This window comes from Salvelinus fontinalis, chromosome 2 (assembly GCF_029448725.1).
Source record: "Salvelinus fontinalis isolate EN_2023a chromosome 2, ASM2944872v1, whole genome shotgun sequence".
Classification (NCBI taxonomy): domain Eukaryota; kingdom Metazoa; phylum Chordata; class Actinopteri; order Salmoniformes; family Salmonidae; genus Salvelinus; species Salvelinus fontinalis.
The window spans coordinates 71,639,953-71,660,205 of NC_074666.1; positions in this window are offsets into that span (position 1 = coordinate 71,639,953).

Genomic DNA, 20,253 nt, shown 5'->3' on the forward strand with positions numbered 1-20,253 from the left:
GATAGAGAGGTGGAGTGATGGAGGGATAGAGAGGTGGAGTGATGGAGGGATAGAGGAGTGGAGTGATGGAGGGATAGAGGTTTGGAGTGATGGAGGGATAGAGGAGTGGAATGATGGAGGGATAGAGGGATAGAGGAGTGGAGTGATGGAGGGATAGAAGGGGGAGTGATGGAGGGATAGAGAGGTGGAGTGATGGAGGGATAGAGGAGTGGAGTGATGGAGGGATAGAGGTTTGGAGTGATGGAGGGATAGAGGAGTGGAGTGATGGAGGGATAGAGGGGGGGAGTGATGGAGGGATAGAGAGGTGAAGTGATGGAGGAGTGGAGTGACGGAGGAGTGGAGTGACAGAGGGATGGAGAAGTGGAGTGATGGAGGAGTGGAGTGACGGAGGAGTGGAGTGACAGAGGGATGGAGGAGTGGAGTGATGGAGGAGTGGAGTGATGGAGGGATTGAGGAGTGGAGTGACGGAGGGATGGAGGAGTGGAGGGATGGAGGGATGGAGGTGTGGAGTGATGGAGGAGTGGAGTGAAAGGAGGTATGGAGGAGTGGAGTGACGGAGGAGTGGAGGAGTGGAGTGATGGAGGAGTGGAGTGACGGAGGAATGGAGGAGTGGAGTGACGGAGGGATGGAGGAGTGGAGTGACGGAGGGATGGAGGAGTGGAGTGATGGAGGAGTGGAGTGATGGAGGGATGGAGGAGTGGAGTGACGGAGGGATGGAGGAGTGGAGTGATGGAGGAGTGGAGTGACGGAGGGATGGAGGAGTGGAGTGATGGAGGAGTGGAGGAGTGGAATGACGGAGGAATGGAGGAGTGGAGTGATGGAGGGATGGAGGAGTGGAGTGACGGAGGGATGGAGGAGTGGAGTGACGGAGGGATGGAGGAGTGGAGTGATGGAGGGATGGAGGAGTGGAGTGATGGAGGAGTGGAGTGATGGAGGGATGGAGGAGTGGAGTGATGGAGGAGTGGAGTGACGGAGGGATGAAGGAGTGGAGTGACGGAGGGATGGAGGAGTGAAGTGATTGGAGGGATGGAGGAGTGGAGTGATGGAGGGATGGAGGAGTGGAGTGATGGAGGGATGGAGGAGTGGAGTGATGGAGGAGTGGAGGGATGGAGGAGTGGAGTGATGGAGGGATGGAGGAGTGGAGGGATGGAGGGATGGAGGAGTGGAGTGATGAAGGGATGGAGGAGTGGAGTGATGGAGGGATGGAGGAGTGGAGTGATGGAGGGATAGAGGGGGGGAGTGATGGAGAGATAGAGAGGTGGAGTGATGGAGGGATAGAGGGATAGAAGGATGGAGGGGTGGAGTGATGGAGGGATGGAGGAGTGGAGTGATGGAGGGATAGAGGGAGGGAGTGATGGAGGGATAGAGGGATAGAGGTGTGGAGGGATGGAGGGATAGAGAGGTGGAGTGATGGAGGGATAGAGGGATAGAGGAGTGGAGGGATGGAGGGATAGAGGGATGGAGTGGAGTGACGGAGGGATGGAGGAGTGAAGTGATTGGAGGGATGGAGGAGTGGAGTGATGGAGGGATGGAGGAGTGGAGTGATGGAGGGATGGAGGAGTGGAGGGATGGAGGAGTGGAGTGATGGAGGGATGGAGGAGTGGAGGGATGGAGGGATGGAGGAGTGGAGTGATGAAGGGATGGAGGAGTGGAGTGATGGAGGGATGGAGGGGGGGAGTGATGGAGGGATAGAGGGATAGAGGAGTGGAATGATGGAGGGATAGAAGGGGGAGTGATGGAGGGATAGAGGAGTGGAGTGATGGAGGGATAGAGGAGTGGAGTGATGGAGGGATAGAGGAGTGGAGTGATGGAGGGATAGAAGGGGGAGTGATGGAGGGATAGAGGAGTGGAGTGATGGAGGGATAGAGGTTTGGAGTGATGGAGGGATAGAGGAGTGGAGTGATGGAGGGATAGAGGGGGGGAGTGATGGAGGGATAGAGGCGTGGAGTGATGGAGGGATAGAAGGATAGAGGGGTGGAGGGGTGGAGTGATGGAGGGATGGAGTGATAGAGGGGTGGAGTGACGGAGGGATGGAGTGATGGAGGTGTGAAGTGATGGAGGGATGGTGGTGTGAAGTGATGGAGGGATGGAGGGATAGAGGAGTGAAGTGATGGAGGGGTGGAGGGATTGAGGGATAAAGGGGTTGGAGTGACGGAGGGATAGTGGTGTGAAGTGATGGAGGGATAGAGGTGTGAAGTGATGTAGGGATAGTGGTGTGAAGTAACGGTGTGATGGAGGGATAGAGGAGTGAAGTGATGGAGGGGTGGAGGGATGGAGGGATAGAGGGGTGGAGTGATGGAGGGGTGGAGTAATGGAAGGGTGGAGTGATGGAGGGATAGAGGGGTGAAGTGATGGAGGGATAGAGGTGTGAAGTGATGGAGGGATAGAGGTGTGAAGTGATGGAGGGATAGAGGGGTGGAGTGATGGAGGTGTGGAGTAATGGAGGGGTGGAGTGATGGAGGGATAAGAATTTGTGATGGAGGGATAGAGGGGTGAAGTGATGGAGGGATAGAGGTGTGAAGTGATGGAGGGATAGAGGGGTGGAGGGATAGAAGGGTGGAGTGATGGAGGGATAAGAATTTGTGATGGAGGGATAGAGGGGTGGAGTAATGGGAAGGGTCACTGAGGAGGTTATGGAAAGTGGACTATCATCTCTACCCTGGGAAAGAGAGGGAGAAAGAGAGTTAGAGATTGCGTACAACATTTTATTAAACTGCTAATAGAGTTTACAGCTCTCACTTAGGCAGTGTCACTCACACAGTCTCTCTCTATGTCATTCTCTCACTCGCCTGCCAGGCTACTCACTCACTCAGGTTGTCAAGGTCTCACTCAATCTATCATTCATACTTTTCTTCATGTACACTTCGCAATTGATCAGAACAGGTTATATGTCTACAGTTGATCAGAACAGGTTATATGTCTACAGTTGATCAGAACAGGTTATATGTCTACTGTTGATCAGAACAGGTTATATGTCTACTGTTGATCAGAACAGGATATATGTCTACAGTTGATCAGAACAGGTTATATGTCTACTGTTGATCAGAACAAGTTATATGTCTACAGTTGATCAGAACAGGATATATGTCTACAGTTGATCAGAACAGGTTATATGTCTACAGTTGATCAGAACAGGTTATATGTCTACAGTTGATCAGAACAGGTTATATGTCTACAGTTGATCAGAACAGGTTATATGTCTACAGTTGATCAGAACATGTCTACAGTTGATCAGAACAGGTTATATGTCTACAGTTGATCAGAACAGGTTTTATGTCTACAGTTGATCAGGACAGGTTACATGTCTACTGTGTATCAGAATAGGTTATATGTCCACTGTTGATCAGAACAGGTTATATGTCTACTGTTGATCAGAACAGGTTACATGTCTACTGTTGATCAGAATAGGTTATATGTCTACAGTTGATCAGAACAGGTTATATGTCTACATTTGATCAGAACAGGTTATATGTCTACATTTGATCAGAACAGGTTATATGTCTACAGTTGATCAGAACAGGTTATATGTCTACAGTTGATCAGAACAGGTTATATGTCTACAGTTGATCAGAACATGTCTACAGTTGATCAGAACAGGTTATATGTCTACAGTTGATCAGAACAGGTTATATGTCTACTGTTGATCAGAACAGGTTATATGTCTACTGTTGATCAGAACAGGATATATGTCTAAAGTTGATCAGAACAGGTTATATGTCTACTGTTGATCAGAACAGGTTATATGTCTACAGTTGATCAGAACAGGATATATGTCTACAGTTGATCAGAACAGGTTATATGTCTACAGTTGATCAGAACAGGTTATATGTCTACAGTTGATCAGAACAGGTTATATGTCTACAGTTGATCAGAACAGGTTATATGTCTACAGTTGATCAGAACAGGTTATATGTCTACAGTTGATCAGAACAGGTTATATGTCTACAGTTGATCAGAACATGTCTACAGTTGATCAGAACAGGTTATATGTCTACAGTTGATCAGAACAGGTTTTATGTCTACAGTTGATCAGGACAGGTTACATGTCTACTGTGTATCAGAATAGGTTATATGTCCACTGTTGATCAGAACAGGTTATATGTCTACTGTTGATCAGAACAGGTTATATGTCTACAGTTGATCAGAACATGTCTACAGTTGATCAGAACAGGTTATATGTCTACAGTTGATCAGAACAGGTTATATGTCTACAGTTGATCAGAACAGGTTATATGTCTACAGTTGATCAGAACAGGTTATATGTCTACAGTTGATCAGAACAGGGTATATGTCTACAGTTGATCAGAACAGGTTACATGTCTACATTTGATCAGAACAGGTTATATGTCTACATTTGATCAGAACAGGTTATATGTCTACAGTTGATCAGAACAGGTTATATGTCTACAGTTGATCAGAACATGTCTACAGTTGATCAGAACAGGTTATATGTCTACAGTTGATCAGAAGAGGTTATATGTCTACAGTTGATCAGAACAGGTTATATGTCTACAGTTGATCAGAACATGTCTACAGTTGATCAGAACAGGTTATATGTCTACAGTTGATCAGAACAGGTTATATGTCTACAGTTGATCAGAACAGGTTATATGTCTACAGTTGATCAGAACAGGTTATATGTCTACAGTTGATCAGAACAGGTTATATGTCTACAGTTGATCAGAACATGTCTACAGTTGATCAGAACAGGTTATATGTCTACAGTTGATCAGAACAGGTTTTATGTCTACAGTTGATCAGGACAGGTTACATGTCTACTGTGTATCAGAATAGGTTATATGTCCACTGTTGATCAGAACAGGATATATGTATACAGTTGATCAGAACAGGTTATATGTCTACTGTTGATCAGAACAGGTTATATGTCTACAGTTGATCAGAACAGGATATATGTCTACAGTTGATCAGAACAGGTTATATGTCTACAGTTGATCAGAACAGGTTATATGTCTACAGTTGATCAGAACAGGTTATATGTCTACAGTTGATCAGAACAGGTTATATGTCTACAGTTGATCAGAACAGGTTATATGTCTACAGTTGATCAGAACATGTCTACAGTTGATCAGAACAGGTTATATGTCTACAGTTGATCAGAACAGGGTATATGTCTACAGTTGATCAGAACAGGTTACATGTCTACAGTTGATCAGAACAGGTTATATGTCTACAGTTGATCAGAACAGGTTACTTGTCTACAGTTGATCAGAACAGGTTATATGTCTACAGTTGATCAGAACATGTCTACAGTTGATCAGAACAGGTTATATGTCTACAGTTGATCAGAACAGGTTACATGTCTACTGTTGATCAGAATAGGTTATATGTCTACAGTTGATCAGAACAGGTTATATGTCTACAGTTGATCAGAACAGGTTATATGTCTACATTTGTTCAGAACAGGTTATATGTCTACAGTTGATCAGAACAGGTTATATGTCTACATTTGATCAGAACAGGTTATATGTCTACAGTTGATCAGAACAGGTTATATGTCTACAGTTGATCAGAACATGTCTACAGTTGATCAGAACAGGTTATATGTCTACAGTTGATCAGAACAGGTTATATGTCTACAGTTGATCAGAACAGGTTATATGTCTACAGTTGATCAGAACAGGTTATATGTCTACATTTGATCAGAACAGGTTATATGTCTACAGTTGATCAGAACAGGTTATATGTCTACAGTTGATCAGAACATGTCTACAGTTGATCAGAACAGGTTATATGTCTACAGTTGATCAGAACAGGTTATATGTCTACAGTTGATCAGAACAGGTTATATGTCTACAGTTGATCAGAACAGGTTATATGTCTACAGTTGATCAGAACATGTCTACAGTTGATCAGAACAGGTTATATGTCTACAGTTGATCAGAACAGGTTTTATGTCTACAGTTGATCAGGACAGGTTACATGTCTACTGTGTGATCAGAATAGGTTATATGTCCACTGTTGATCAGAACAGGATATATGTCTACAGTTGATCAGAACAGGTTATATGTCTACTGTTGATCAGAACAGGTTATATGTCTACAGTTGATCAGAACAGGATATATGTCTACAGTTGATCAGAACAGGTTATATGTCTACAGTTGATCAGAACAGGTTATATGTCTACAGTTGATCAGAACAGGTTATATGTCTACAGTTGATCAGAACAGGTTATATGTCTACAGTTGATCAGAACAGGTTATATGTCTACAGTTGATCAGAACATGTCTACAGTTGATCAGAACAGGTTATATGTCTACAGTTGATCAGAACAGGTTTTATGTCTACAGTTGATCAGGACAGGTTACATGTCTACAGTTGATCAGAACAGGTTATATGTCTACAGTTGATCAGAACAGGGTATATGTCTACAGTTGATCAGAACAGGTTACATGTCTACAGTTGATCAGAACAGGTTATATGTCTACAGTTGATCAGAACAGGTTACTTGTCTACAGTTGATCAGAACAGGTTATATGTCTACAGTTGATCAGAACAGGTTACATGTCTACAGTTGATCAGAACAGGTTATATGTCTACAGTTGATCAGAACAGGTTACATGTCTACTGTTGATCAGAATAGGTTATATGTCTACAGTTGATCAGAACAGGTTATATGTCTACAGTTGATCAGAACAGGTTATATGTCTACATTTGATCAGAACAGGTTATATGTCTACAGTTGATCAGAACAGGTTATATGTCTACATTTGATCAGAACAGGTTATACGTCTACAGTTGATCAGAACAGGTTATATGTCTACAGTTGATCAGAACATGTCTACAGTTGATCAGAACAGGTTATATGTCTACAGTTGATCAGAACAGGTTATATGTCTACAGTTGATCAGAACAGGTTATATGTCTACAGTTGATCAGAACAGGTTATATGTCTACAGTTGATCAGAACAGGTTATATGTCTACAGTTGATCAGAACATGTCTACAGTTGATCAGAACAGGTTATATGTCTACAGTTGATCAGAACAGGTTTTATGTCTACAGTTGATCAGGACAGGTTACATGTCTACTGTGTATCAGAATAGGTTATATGTCCACTGTTGATCAGAACAGGTTATATGTCTACAGTTGATCAGAACAGGTTTATATGTCTACTGTTGATCAGAACAGGTTATATGTCTACAGTTGATCAGAACAGGTTATATGTCTACAGTTGATCAGAACAGGTTATATGTCTACAGTTGATCAGAACAGGTTATATGTCTACAGTTGATCAGAACAGGTTATATGTCTACAGTTGTGTTTTTACTGTTACTGCTAAGCTTCTTGCCAGTCTCTGAGTGTCTTGGCTGGGATTCAGTCAAATGGGCGTTGTATCCTTTCATACAGGGCTTGACATTAAGTCATTTCCACTTCAGCTGACATCTGCAGCGTTTACTTTTAATGCAAACGCCACAGAAATTGTCTTTAAAAGGTGCATTGTTGTCTGTCTTGTGGGCTGCTCAATAATGCTCCTTGGATTGAATACTATATCATTAATACACAACCCACTGTACTGTTCTGTCTTTAATGGCCTCTCTCTCTCTCTCTCTCTCTCTCTCTCTCTCTCTCTCTCTCTCTCTCTCTCTCTCTCTCTCTCTCTCTCTCTCTCTCTCTCTCTCTCTCTCTCTCTCTCTCTCTCTCTCTCTCTCGTCGGAGTGCATGCTGGGAGTGAGTCGTCAAGCAGGAGTGATTGTGAGAGCGACTGGAATTCTTTTCACTCTATTGGGTTTTGGTGTGTATATATATATATAGATGAGTTTAGTTGTTTTAAGGGTATCTTGTCTAACTATCACTAAGCACGTATAGGGGTGGTGGGATCCTTGAGGTTGGTTTTCGCGAGGGCACAACCAGCGGGTGGGGCTGGTTGCAATGGCCACTCGCGGAAGTTTGGAGTTTGAAAAACTTAGTCGGCGGCATGGAGTAAAGAGTCCTGCTGAGGCCGGGTGTTCAGTGGAAGAATGTAGCTTGGCTGTGGGTGCTATCATTGGGTATGATAGCATCAAATCAGCCTCAAGGATGAATAGCGCTGTAGTGATATTCTTAGATTCCATTGAAAAGGTGAATAAGATGGTTGAGAGGGGTGTTGTGTTGCGGGAGACACAGACGCCGGTATTACCGCTTATGAATCCGGCGAAGAAAGTTATTCTTTCTAACGTGCCACCATTTGTTAGAGATGAAGTGTTGGAGCGAGAGTTATCTCGTCATGGTCAAATCGTATCTACAATAAAGAAGGTTCTTTTTGGATGCAAATCTCTGTTGCTGAAACATGTCGTGTCTCATAGGAGACAAGTGCATATGATCTTAAAAAAGTACGTTGATGAACTGAATTTAGCGTTCAGTTTTAAGATTGATGGATTTCATTATGTCTTCTACGCTTCTACTGAATCAATGAAATGCTTTGGCTGTGGAAGAGAGGGGCATTTGGTGCGTAGTTGTCCCGAGAATGAGCGCGCAGAGCCCGGTAGTAGCTCTAGTGCTGGTGCAGCTAACGCATCACCGCGAAGGGATGAACATGCTAAGGGTGTAGGGGAAGGGAGAAGGTGGGCAGATGTGGTTGGAAAAGTAGGAGAGGAAGGCATTGTGGATACGGGGGCAATTGTGGTAGATCAGAACAAAGAGGGAGGGGAAACAGTCGGTGAGATTGCGACTGCCGTCGCTGAGGTGGTGCTGGAAAATGAAATTGGAGGTAAAGAGGAGATTGAAATAACGGAAAAGGAAGCAGCTGTTTTCAAAGTACCGAGGAGTAAGAGGAATAATTTAAGGGGTGGTGAAGGGTCTAATTCTAAGAGGAAGGTAGAGATTGATAAATCAGTTGAGGATGAACAGGTGGTAGAGATGGTGGAGTTTTCTTCTGGGGAGGATAGTGAGAGTGAGTCATCTGACGCGTCAAAACAAAATAGCGAGATAAATGGGGTGGAAGGGAGGTATGGGATTAAGAAGGTACGTCAATTTCTGAAGTTGACAAAAGGGAAGAAATATATGCAGGATTACAATATAACTGATTTTTTCCCTGAAAGTGAATTGTTTATTGAATCAGCAAAGTTTCTGATGTCAAAAATTACAGCTGGAGGTTTGACAAGCCCTGAAATTGCTAGACTCAAGAAAGTGGTCACGAGAGTGATAAGTGATGTACATTCTAAAGAAAATGAAAGAGTTCAGTTGCAGCTTTAACTCTGTAAAGAGATGTGGTGTCTGTATCTTCCTCTGTATATATATTTTTTCATCCATGAGCAGTTTTAAGATTTCTTCTTTATACGTAAATGGGGCAAGAGATGGTAAAAAAAGAGCCATAGTGTATGAGTTAATTAGGTGACATAAATTTTCTTCAAGAAACACATAGTAATTTGGAAAATGAAGTTATGTGGCAACAGGAGTGGGGGGGGACAGTGGTGTGTAGTCATAAAAACTCAAAAAGTGGGGGTGTGGCTATCTTGTTCTCAAAAGGGTTTTTGCCGTTGTCATATGAGGTTGAAGAGGTAGTTGAGGGGAGGTTATTAAAAGTTAGAGCAAGGTATGAAAACATCACTATGTGTCTGATAAATGTATATGCCCCAGTGGTGGCAGTTGAGAGGGTATGGTTTTTAGAGACATTATCAAATACCATTGAGAAATGTAACAATGAAGATTATTTATTTATTGCTGGGGATTTTAACTGCACAGTCAGCGATTTAGATAGAAATCACCAAGAACCTCATATAGCCTCAAGGACTTTTTTAAAACGCCTCATTGTAACACATGAACTGTGTGATATTTGGCGGAGTCAAAATGGAGGCACAAGGCAGTACACCTGGGCGCATGTGAGAGAGAACACCATCTCTATGGCCAGGTTAGATAGGTTTTATTGTTTTGAGCATCAATCTCAGGTCTGTAAATCAAGTGTGATAACCCCAGTGGGATTTTCTGATCATTGTTTAATAACAGAGGTGGTGTTCATTAACGATGTAAAACCCAAAAGCGCATACTGGCATTTTAATATAACTTTATTGAGTGATGCTCACTTCAGGAAATGTTTTAGTTTTTTCTGGGAGAGGTGGAGGCCTCAAAAGGCCAGTTTTGTATCCCTTCAACAGTGGTGGGATATAGGGAAAATCCAGATTCAACAATTCTGTAATCAATACACGAGGAATGTCACCAAGGATATCACCAGATCAATGAAAGCCCTAGAGTTTGAAATAGTGGAACTCATGACGTTGGTTGAGACCACAGGAGATCGAGGCCATACGCAAGCCCTCAAGAGGAAAAAAGCTGCATTGGCAGACCTGCTGGGTATCAGAGCACAGGGGGCATTGGTGAGAAGTAAGTTTCAGGGAATCTCTGAAATGGATGCCTCATCCAAATTTTTCTTTGGTTTAGAGAAAAAGAATGGACAAAGAAAAATTATTCATTGTCTCAAATCAGCTGTTGGACAAGAGCTCACTAGCCCTAGTGAAATTAGAAAGAGGGCAGTAGAGTTCTATGCTGAGCTCTACAAGTGTGAGTACAAAGAGGATAAAACAGTGACACAGCAGTTCCTTGATGGGCTCCCACAGGTGGCTGCAGAAGCTCAGGTTGAGCTTGAGCAACCATTGTCTTTGCAGGAGTTATACACTGCATTAAAAGGCATGGAAAATGGAAGGGCACCAGGCATTGATGGGCTTCCCGTTGACTTTTTTAAGTATTTTTGGGCTATGTTGGGAGAGGATTGGCTAGCAGTAGTTAATGATAGTTTAACTGGAGGGTTACTACCAATAAGTTGCAGAAGGGCTGTCCTCACCCTACTGCCCAAAAAGGGTGACCCTAGGGAGGTGAAGAACTGGAGGCCGGTGGCTTTATTGTGCACTGATTATAAGATCCTGTCAAAGGCTTTGTCCAACAGGCTGAGGGAGGTGATGGGGCAAATCATACATACGGACCAGTCCTACTGTGTTCCTGGCAGGCAGATAGGGGATAACATTTCTCTTATTCGTGATTTTTTGGACGTCTCTAGGGCTATTGGGTTGGATGCTGGTCTAATTTCAATTGATCAGGAAAAGGCATTTGACCGAGTTGAACATCAATATTTATGGCACACGTTTGAGGCGTTTGGCTTCAGCTCTGGTTTTATTGCCATGATAAAGGTGATATATGGTGACATTGAAAGTGTATTGAAAGTTAACGGTGGTTTGAGTGCTCCTTTTAAAGTGTGTAGAGGTATTAGGCAGGGATGTTCTTTGTCAGGGATGTTATATGCCATTGCTATAGAGCCACTACTAAATAGCATTAGAAGTCGCATTGAAGGGGTGTACCTTTCAGAGGATATTCCTCCTATTCGTCTCTCAGCCTATGCTGATGATGTAGTTGTTTTAGTAAAAAATCAAGCGGAGGTGGATAGTTTGAGTCTAATGGTTGATCGTTTTAGGGGAATATCCTCTGCAAAGGTAAATTGGAAAATAGTTGTGCTTTACAGATTGGAGAATGGTCTGGAGGGATCATGGCTTTGCCAGGGGGGCTGGAATGGTGTAAGGGAGGTTTTAAGTATCTTGGAGTGTACCTAGGAGATGAGGGGACTATGGAAAGAAATTGGATTGGGGTGGTTGAAATGGTGGAAGGGAGGATGAGGAGATGGCGTTGGTTGCTATCTCGTATGTCATATAGGGGGCGCACTATTATAGTTAACAATGTGATTGCCTCTGCACTATGGCATCGGTTGTCAGTTTTAGAACCACCATCTGGCCTTCTGGCTAAGATACAGGCAATTATTGTGGATTTCTTTTGGGATAAATATCACTGGGCTCCACAAAGTGTTTTGTATTTGTCAAAAGAGGAGGGGGGACAATGTCTTGTACATCTTGCTAGTAGGGCTGCTGCTTTCCGGTTTCAGTTTATTCAAAGGTTGCTTTATGGACTGGAAAATGTGGTGTGGAGAGGGGTGGCAAGTCTTGTATTACAGCGGGTTGGAGGATTAGGTTTAAAGAAGGCTTTATTTCTGGTTGATAGTAGCCAGATTTCTAGGGAGGGAGTACCTCCGTTTTACAGAGGTCTTCTCAGAGTGTGGAGCATAATGAAGGTGTCCAGACGAACTTCAGCGGAGTCAGTGCATTGGCTGTTGGAGGAACCTCTGGTGTATGGGGCAAGACTGGATTGTACAAATGCAGCTGTTCCACATTTCTCCAAGATTCTGGTGAAGGGCAAAATCATCACCTTAAAACAGTTAATGGCCATGGCTGGGCCCGCCTTAACCTGTTGAGGATGGGGGCGCTGTTGTGACTATTTATGCTAATTGGGTAATTTTTGAAACGGCTTCCCACAAAATCCTTGATCGTACAATATGCATATTATTATTATTATTGGATAGAAAACAGTCTATAGTTTCTATAGGAGTTGAAATTTTGTCTCTAAGTGGAACAGAGCCCATTCTACAGCAATTTCCCTGACATGGAGTCAGATTTCAGAAATGTTGGCCACTGTTCTGGAGTCAGTTAACCTGTTGGGGATGGGGGCGCTGTTTAGACTACTTATGCTAATTTGGCTAATTTTTTAAACGGCTTCCCACAAAATCCTTGATCGTACAATATGCATATTATTATTATTATTGGATAGAAAACAGTCTATAGTTTCTATAGGAGTTGAAATTTTGTCTCTAAGTGGAACAGAGCCCATTCTACAGCAATTTCCCTGACATGGAGTCAGATTTGAGAAATGTTGGCCACTGTTCTGAAGTCATTTAAAAGGGCACTGTCGTTGCTATGACTATACGGACACTTCTTACGTCTTCCCCTGGATGCCTTTACGTGATGACGATTCCAACGGGGTCGATTGCACGTTCACAGGCCCTACAAATGAAAAAACCCTGAAGCTAGTCATTCTTTGGGAGCTGCGTCATGAGCAAAGTGGACACCGGCGCGCACCTGTTCCAAGCGTTAGTTTAGCCTGTTTTATTTCTCCGGTCATCTTTTCACTCGTTATAGGAGTTAAAAACATCATAAGGTAGTTAATTTAAAGCGTTTTATAGCAATTTATATCCGTTTAGTGCGATTTTGGGACATTTATTTTTGCAACGATGTGAAAAGTTGGGGACGCTTTTCAGTTCATCCCGAACGCAGTTGACTTTTCCACATGGCAAGAGGACAGCTTTCCACCAAAAGACGATTTCTCCCAAGAAAGGATCCTTTGCCCAAGATACTGATGGAAGAACAGCTCAAGGTAGGACATTTTTATTATGATAAATCGTGTTTCTGTCGAAACATTTTAGTGGCTTAGGACGCCATGTTTTTTGACGTAGCTTCGCTTGGCGCAAACTGTATTGAAAAGTAAGGATAATTTAAAAAATGTAATAACGCAATTGTATTAAGAATTAAATTGTCTATCAATCCCTGTCCACCCTATATTTTTTAGTCACGTTTATGAGTATTTATGTATAAGAGTAGATCACTGTCTAAGTGGCGCAAGGACAAATTCTGACCAGCTGAGTTACATTTCACATTGTCTAACCATGATTTTGGTGGCTAAATATAAACATTTTCGATCAAACTGTATATGCATGTTGTAATGTGATGTTACAGGAGTGTCATCGGAAGAATTCTGAGAAGGTTAGTGAAAAAATTAATATATTTTTGGCGATGTTGACGTTATCGCCCACTTTGGCTAGAATCAATGCTGGGCTGCTATGTGCTATGTGCTATGCTAATATAACGATTTATTGTGTTTTCGCTGTAAGACACTTAGAAAATCTGAAATATTGTCTGTATTCACAGGATCTGTGTCTTTCGATTCGTGTATGCTGTGTATTTTTACGAAATGTTTGATGATTAGTAGTTAGGTAAACACGTTGCTCATTGTAATTATTCTAGTCCATTTGTGATGGTGGGTGCAATTGTAAACTATGCCATATACCTGAAATATGCACTTTTTTCTAACAAAACCTATCCCATACCATAAATATGTTATCAGACTGTCATCTAATGAGTTTTTTTGTTGGTTAGGGGCTATAAATATCTTAGTTTAGCCGAATTGGTGATGGCTACTGGTGTTGGTGGACAAATAAAAGATGGTGGATTATGCTAATGTGTTTTTAGGTAATAGATGTACATCTTTACATATTGTGTCTTCCCTGTAAAACATTTTAAAAATCGGAAATGTTGACTGGATTCACAAGATCTGTGTCTTTCATTAGCTGTATTGGACTTTAATGTGTGAAAGTTAAATATTTTAAAAAAATATTTTTTTTGAATTTCGCGGCACTGGTTTTTCAGTGGGGGGGGGGGGGGTGTGCCGCTAGCGCCACGCTGATCCTAGACAGGTTAAAAGGGCACTGTTATTGCTATGACTATACGGACACTTCTTACGTCTTCCCCTGGATGCCTTTACGTGATGACGATTTGAATGGGGTCGATTGCGCGTTCACAGGCCCTATAAATTAAAAAACCCTGTAGCTAGCAAGTCTTTTCTTGGTGCGTAACGCGCGTGGAGGACACCGACCCGCTCCTGTTCCAAGCGTTAGTTTAGCTTGTTATATTTCTCAGGTCATCTTTTTACTCGTTATAGGAGTTAAAAACATCATAAGGTAGTTAATTTAAAGCGTTTTATAGCAATTTATATCCGTTTAGTGCGAGTTTGGGACATTTATTTTTGAAACGATGTGAATAGCTGGGCACGCTTTTCAGTTCATCCCGAACGCAGTTGGCATTTCCACATGGCAAGAGGACAGCTTTCCACCAAAAGACGATTACTCCCAAGAAAGGATCCTTTGCCCAAGATACTGTTGGAAGAACAGCTCAAAGTAGGACATTTTTATTATGATAAATCGTGTTTCTGTCGAAAAATGTTAGTGGCTTAGGACGCCATGTTTTTTGACGTAGCTTCGCTTGGCGCAAACTGTATTGAAAAGTAAGGATAATTTAAAAAATGTAATTCCGCAATTGTATTAAGAATTAAATTCTCTATCAATCCCTGTCCACCCTATATTTTTTAGTCACGTTTATGAGTATTTATGTATAAGAGTAGATCACTGTCTAAGTGGCGCAAGGACATTTTCTGACCAGCTGAGCTACATTTCACATTGTCTAACCATGATTTTGGTGGCTAAATATAAACATTTTCGATCAAACTCTATATGGATTGTGTAATATGATGTTACAGGAGTGTCATCGGAAGAATTCTGAGAAGGTTAGTGAAAAAGTTAATATCTTTTGGCGATGTTGACTTTTATCGCTCACTTTGGCTAGAATCAATGCTGGGCTGCTATGTGCTATGTGCTATGCTAATATAACGATTTATTGTGTTTTCGCTGTAAGACACTTAGAAAATCTGAAATATTGTCTGTATTCACAGGATCTGTGTCTTTCGATTAGTGTATGCTGTGTATTTTTACGAAATGTTTGATGATTAGTAGTTAGGTAAACACGTTGCTCATTGTAATTATTCTAGTCCATTTGTGACGGTGGGTGCAATTGTAACCTATGCCATCTACCTGAAATATGCACTTTTTTCTAACAAAACCTATCCCATACCATAAATATGTTATCAGACTGTCATCTGATGAGTTTTTTTGTTGGTTAGGGGCTATAAATATCTTAGTTTAGCCGAATTGGTGATAGCTACTGGTGTTGGTGGACAAATAAAAGATGGTGGATTATGCTAATGTATTTTTAGGTAATAGATGTACATCTTTACATATTGTGTCTTCCCTGTAAAACATTTTAAAAATCGGACATGTTGACTGGATTCACAAGATCTGTGTCTTTCATTAGCTGTATTGGACTTTAACCTGTCTAGGATCAGCGTGGCGCTAGCGGCACCCCCCCCCCCCACCCCCCCACTGAAAAACCAGTGCCGCGAAATTCAAAAAAAATATTTTTTTTAAATATTTAACTTTCACACATTAAAGTCCAATACAGCTAATGAAAGACACAGATCTTGTGAATCCAGTCAACATGTCCGATTTTTAAAATGTTTTACAGGGAAGACACAATATGTAAAGATGTACATCTATTACCTAAAAACACATTAGCATAATCCACCATCTTTTATTTGTCCACCAACACCAGTAGCCATCACCAATTCGGCTAAACTAAGATATTTATAGCCCCTAACCAACAAAAAAACTCATTAGATGACAGTCTGATAACATATTTATGGTATGGGATAGGTTTTGTTAGAAAAAAGTGCATATTTCAGGTAGATGGCATAGGTTACAATTGCACCCACCGTCACAAATGGAATAGAAAAACTACTTAGAGCAACGTGTTTACCTACTTACTAATCATCAAACATTTCGTAAAAATACACAGCATACACGAATCGAAAGACACAGATCCTGTGAATACAGACAATATTTCAGATTTTCTAAGTGTCTTACAGCGAAAACACAATAAATCGTTATATTAGCATAGCACATAGCACATAGCAGCCCAGCATTGATTCTAGCCAAAGTGAGCGATAAAAGTCAACATCGCCAAAAGATATTAATTTTTTCACTAACCTTCTCAGAATTCTTCCGATGACACTCCTGTAACATCATATTACACAATCCATATAGAGTTTGATCGCAAATGTTTATATTTAGCCACCAAAATCATGGTTAGACAATGTGAAATGTAGACAAGCTGGTCAGAAAAAGTCCTTGCGCCACTTAGACAGTGATCTACTCTTATACATAAATACTCATAAACGTGACTAAAAAATATAGGGTGGACAGGGATTGATAGACAATTTAATTCTTAATACAATTGCGGAATAACATTTTTTAATTTATCCTTACTTTTCAATACAGTTTGCGCCAAGCGAAGCTACGTCAAAAAACATGGCGTCCTAAGCCACTAAAATGTTTCGACAGAAACACGATTTATCATAATAAAAATGTCCTACCTTGAGCTGTTCTTCCATCAGTATCTTGGGCAAAGGATCCTTTCTTGGGAGCAATCGTCTTTTGGTGGAAAGCTGTCCTCTTGCCATGTGGAAATGCCAACTGCGTTCGGGATGAACTGAAAAGCGTGCCCAACTATTCACATCGTTGCAAAAATAAATGTCCCAAAATCGCACTAAACGGATATAAATTGCTATAAAACGCTTTAAATTAACTACCTTATGATGTTTTTAACTCCTATAACGAGTGAAAAGATGACCGGAGAAATATAACAGGCTAAACTAACGCTTGGAACAGGAGGGGGTCGGTGTCCTCCACGCGCGTTACGCAGCAAGAAAAGACTTGCTAGCCTCAGGGTTTTTTCATTTGTAGTGCCTGTGAACGCGCAATCGACCCCATTGGAATCGTCATCACGTAAAGGCATCCAGGGGAAGACGTAAGCAGTGTCCGTATAGTCATAGCAAAAACAGTGCCCTTTTAACTGACTTCAGAACAGTGGCCAACATTTCTCAAATCTGACTCCATGTCAGGGAAATTGCTGTAGAATGGGCTCTGTTCCACTTAGAGACAAAATTTCAACTCCTATAGAAACTATAGACTGTTTTCTATCCAATAATAATAATAATATGCATATTGTACGATCAAGGATTTTGTGGGAAGCCGTTTCAAAAATTACCCAATTAGCATAAATAGTCTAAACAGCGCCCCCATCCCCAACAGGTTAATGTGTGAAAGTTAAATATTTAAAAAATATATTTTTTTTGAATTTCACGGCTCTGCCTTTTCAGTGGGGGTGGGGGGGGTGTGCCGCTAGCGGCACGCTCATCCTAGACAGGTTAATGGATGGAAGACGGGTGGCTGAACATTTGGGGGTGAGGTCGGAAAGGATTGTCGGACAAATGCTGGGAAGCTGCAGGAAGGCTCTGTCAGCGGAAGAGTGGGGTATGCTTAATAGCCACAAGAAGAAGGTACAAGATGAAGACGTCTCATTTCCAAGACTAGGGATTACACCAAATATCCCAGAGTCAGAAAGAAAGGCGTTATTGCTGGATTTGAGAGGGTTGGAGGAGGTGGGTTTGGATGAGGTGAATAGAAAAGACACTCCATGGAGGGTAAAATTGGGAATTGATGACAAGGTAAAGCCAGCATGGAGAGCACTGTACAAGCCACCGGTACAAAAGGGTACTGGTGATATGCAATGGAGGGTTTTACATGGCATCATTGCAGTTAATGCTTTTGTATCTGTTATTAACTCAGATGTTAGAGATGGATGTCCTTTTTGTAATATAAGAGAAACCATTTTTCACTGTTTTATGGAGTGTGAGAGGATAAAACCTCTATTGGAAATGCTGGAATCTTTGTTTAAAGCTGTAGGGGAGATTTTCAATAACACTGTTTTTATTTTGGGGTTTCAATATAGTAAGCAACAGAAAAGAAAATGTCAACTGTTACATTTTATTTTGGGACAAGCTAAGATGTCAATTTTTCTGAGTAGGAAACATAAGATAGAAACGGGATATGGGCAGGATGTAGGATGTGTTTTTAAAGGATTAGTGAAAGCAAGAATAAAAGTGGATTTTGAGGTCTTCTCAGCTGTAAAAGATCTCTTATTGTTTGAGGAGAAGTGGGCCTACGAAGGAGCGGTTTGTTTTGTAGAGGAGGGGAAATTATTTTTTGTTGATGAAATAAGTTGAATGTATATGTTCTTTTGTATTTTTATTTTATTTATTTTGTTTAGGAATTACATTTGTTGTTTCATTTCTGAAAAGGCAGTGTGTCATTTTTTATGTTAACACTTGAGTATAACATAAAGGTTTTATAAAAACTCAAAAACTCTCTCTCTCTCTCTCTCTCTCTCTCTCTCTCTCTCTCATCCATAATTCCTAACCATATGTCAAGGTCAGGAAGGACCAGAATCCTTGAGTCCATTAGTCCAAATACAGTCAATTCCATGACAGGGAATCGCTTTTAAATGCATATGTTCTGTTCTGGAGTCCGTTGACCCACACTGATCAGTACTGTCATACAGGTCATGTGGTCAAGGAAAACTGAGGAAGAGGTCTTGTCCACCCCTCCACCCCATAGAGATAGAATCACGAGACTTGGCGTCATTACTCAAGTCAATGATGTCATACTGGATGGACTGGCAGCCATTTTGAGTGGACCCATAGTAGTAAAGCAGGAAGTGAAAGCCGGAAGTACAGCGTTGAATATGTTCTTTATTAACAGTCAAGTGTTAATATCTCTGTCACTTTATGCCTCTATATCTCTTCTCTCTCTTTACCTCACCTGTCTACCATCTGTCTAACTCCTGCTCTCTCTCCCCCTCTCTCATCTCCCCCTCTCTCTCTCCCTCTCCTGCTCTTTCCCATCTCTCACTACCACTCTCTTTCTCCCCCCATCTCTGACCTATCTCCCCATGTTTGTTCCCCTTTCCATCCGCTTTCCTCTCTATTCTGTCTCTCTGTCCATTCTTCCTCAAGCCTTCTCTATATGGTCACCTGTCTCTCTCCTCATATCTACAGTATCTGTCCCTCTCCTCTCTCCTTTGCTTTCACTGTCTCCTTCTCCACCTGTCTCTCTCCTCCTATCTACAGTATCTGTCCCTCTCCTCTCTCCTTTGCTTTCACTGTCTCCTTCTCCACCTGTCTCTCTCCTCCTATCTACAGTATCTGTCCCTCTCCTCCCTCCTTTGCTTTCACTGTCTCCTTCTCCACCTGTCTCTCTCCTCCTATCTACAGTATCTGTCCCTCTCCTCTCTCCTTTGCTTTCACTGTCTCCTTCTCCACCTGTCTCTCTCCTCCTATCTACAGTATCTGTCCCTCTCCTCTCTCCTTTGCTTTCACTGTCTCCTTCTCCACCTGTCTCTCTCCTCCTATCTACAGTATCTCTCCCTCTCCTCCCTCCTTTGCTTTCACTGTCTCCTTCTCCATGTGTCTCTCTTTCTTTGCCAGGTGGCTGTTGTGTGTGATGTGTCCCACAGCAGGCTTCTGGAAATGGCAGAAAACTAGAATGAAACGGAAAGGTTTGATTCAATATAGCTAAGATCATGAACAGTGTGACACCATCACACCACATCAGACACCAGTGAATGCGATGTGGTGTAGCATGTGTTGTATGTTTGTGTGTTTGTGCGTGCGTCATCCGTGACATCAATCACTCTGACCTCCACATGAAACACGAGAGGGGGAGAAGAAAGGGAGGGAGGAAAAGGGGAGATGGGTGAGTCAGTCTCATTGAATAGTGGCCAATTCGTTGATGTAAATACTGAAGAGTGCAGGGCTCAGATTGCAACCCTGACGAAGGCCCCGCTCCTGGTTAAAGAATTCTGTTATTTTTTTGCCAATTTTAATGCTACACGTATTGCTACACGTATTAATTATGACATGTGTTTTACCCCCTACACCACTT